This window comes from Dipodomys ordii, unplaced genomic scaffold, assembly GCF_000151885.1.
Source record: "Dipodomys ordii isolate 6190 unplaced genomic scaffold, Dord_2.0 Scaffold8, whole genome shotgun sequence".
In the NCBI taxonomy this organism is placed as follows: Eukaryota; Metazoa; Chordata; class Mammalia; order Rodentia; family Heteromyidae; genus Dipodomys; species Dipodomys ordii.
In genome coordinates, this window is record NW_012267224.1 from 13,085 (window position 1) to 16,106 (window position 3,022).

The following is a 3,022-nucleotide window of genomic DNA, read 5'->3' on the forward strand; positions in this document are numbered from 1 at the left end:
GAACCCAGGGCCTCAGGCATGCAAGGCAAGCACTCTACCACTGAGCCACCTTCCCAGCCCAGGAAGAGGATTCTTAATTCCTGAATGGTGGAATGCAGGTGCCATTTAGAGCAGTCTTCTGAGATTATCCAAACCTTGGACACCAGGAATGCTGGCATCTAGCAGAGCTGACACTGTTGGCACAAAAATGTGTGTGGGTCTGTTATCCAAGGAAGATTAGGAGCCAAATGGAAGGTTCTGAAGCTTTGTGTTTGTTTCTTTACATAAATCTATGGCACAGTGTGCAAATTAAATACTGGCATATTATAGCTTTTTTTGGGTAAGACTTAGCTGTATGGGAGCGTGTTTATTGAATTCAGGTGTTCTTGCGGGGGGTGGGGGGGTAAATTAGCTGGAGCTGCTATGGAACCCTGGGGAATGTGCCTTGGTTGTCTTGGATAATGACTCCAAAGGTCAGATTTGAACGAGGAGGAAACAGTGTTGTGAAGGAATAATGTATTGAGCTCAGCAGAAAAATGAAGCTTGCCTGAAGGAATGGGTGGTATATAATGGGGTTAGGGCTGGGCATAGTTAAAGCAGAGCTGTAGGCGGCTTCTCCTGGCATGGAGAAAAGGTCTTGAGATTCCACCATAATGGAGGTAGATTTACACGATTAGCGTTGCTACTGGAAATCATGTGGGGTGGAGGGAAGAAGACCACTGGGCTGCTGTTATGCTCTGGTGTGAGTAGTTGGTGATTCACCTGAGATAGAGAACAAGATAGATTTAAGGCCAGGGTGCAGCCCTTGCTGGCCTTGTCTTGGGGCAGGAGGGGAACTCAAGGTCATCTGATTTTAGTTGAGAGGGTGGGTAAGCCCAGTTACTCAAAGCCAAGCCATTGCTCCAAGGGCCCTGCCAGCCAGCCAGGTGGAGCTCTGCAAATCTCACTGAAATCAGAGAGTGGTAGTTGTAGTTTGTTCATGCCTATGCCTATAATTGTACTATCAGCAAACATGTTACATGTGAACATTCTTCACTTGGAAGGAGTATCTGGCCTGTTAACTTCCATGGAACAGTCATTGTGACAGTCACATGACTGCTGACAGAAGGGCACAGCACTCCGGTGCTGCTGCTGCTGCGGCTGCGGCTGCGGCTGCAGCTGCTGCTGCTGCTGCCCAAATCCTGTTTCTTATCAGCTATGCCTCAAATGACCGGCAAGTGTAGGACACTAAAATCAGACATGGAGTACACAAGTGGATCCTGGGAATTATTTACTGGTGGGGACCTCCAGGGACGAATGCAGCAAGTACTTTGGTGACTAAAGTCTGGGTTCTCCTAAGTAGGGCCTCATGTTGGCACAGGCACGTATCACGTGAGCAAGGACAGGAAAGGGTTAATACTTAGTTATCATTGTCTAATTGTGTTAGGTCTGGTGGGATGGGTGTGAAAGATTTCACTGAGAGTGGCCGAAAGAAGTTTATTCTCCAAGAGAGAAAGAATTGAGACAGGAGTGTCAGCACCAGCCCTATAGCACAATTGGCATCAAGTTTTCTGAACATCTTGTCAGGCAGCGGGGGAAGGAAGCTGGATGGGTTCGAATCGGTGGGAGTTGAGGGAATGTTTGTCTTCATGTGACCAGGGTGTGGTTTTGCCTAGAGATATGACAAAGTTTCTGAATACTATGTGGTTTCTGAGAAAAGAATGGAGGAGTTAATAGCTGGGTCTCAACAAGAAGTGGCTGGATGTGAACCTGAATAAAACAGAATTCTGGTACAAAATGAAGTCACTTATGTCTGTTTATTGGTTATGTGTTTTCTTCCTTGGCCAGGGAAGAGAGGATTCTTCAAAAGATTGACAGACTTGGCCTCTACTCTAGGGTTGTTTGGATGGGAGGTCTCTTAGCTTCTACAGCTGCGTTCTGCTGGGAGGGGTCACAGACCCTGAGGATGTAGGTGGTCACTTGGAGGACAGATTAAAACTCAGGAAAAGTTTAGGTCCTGGTACAGGGAAGCTTTTAGTCAGTGGATTATTTTGTTTTGAAAGAAGCTTGTTACAGGAGCTGAGAAGAAAGTCATAGATATAGAAAAAAAAAACCCAGTCAGAAATTAACAAAGGGAAGTCCAAGAACTGGCAGACAGTAGCAAGAAATCTAATCTTCCTATAATTGGGCAGAATCAAGGAATGCAACACTTATTCAATAGGGGAAATTTTCTGTAATTTCTTATCTTAAAAGAAAACCTCACCCAAGTAACAGAAGCATACAGAACACCTATAGAGAGGATCCTAGAAGAAACACTTCTACACACCATAGTGAAGACAATAGACTCGAGTTGCAAAGAGCTGATTTTAAATGCTGAAAAATCAAGGAGCTATACTACAAGAGAAAAGGAGAGCAAAGGAGAGAAAAAAGGAGAGAAAAATCGGAATCCCTGTGGACCTCTCCACACAAACCCTCACTCAACCCAGGGAGAGCCTGCAAAACTACCATCCAAGTTCTGAAACCAACAATTGCCAACCCAGACTGGCATATCCAGGGAAGCTAACATTCAGGTTTGATGGAGAAACTAAAAAAATTAATAACAAAGGAAAACTAAAAGAATTCATGAACAATAAGCCAGCACTACAAAAAATACTGAAAGGAGGAATACTACCCTAAGAAAGCAATCAAAATCAGGGAACCACATCAGATAGAAATAACTAGAAGATCAACTAACCACAGGAAACGGAAAGATGCAAAATAGAGGAAAGCATGAAAATAGCAGGAAAAAACCACAATTCTCTATAATAATCATAAGCACTAATGGACTCAATTCTCCAATCAAAAAAGATTGTTAGAAAGCAGAAACCATTGTATTCAAATGTTTTTTTCTTTCTTGCGATTGTTTCTAACACATTTATAAGATGATTTCTTTGTTGCTTTGTATGTCCCTCCCCACAGTATAACCCCTGCTTTCTTTCTTTTTTTTTTTTTTTGCTTATGTGGTGCTGAGGAATCGAACCCAGGGCCTCAGGCATGCAAGGCAAGCGCTCTACCACTGAGCCAC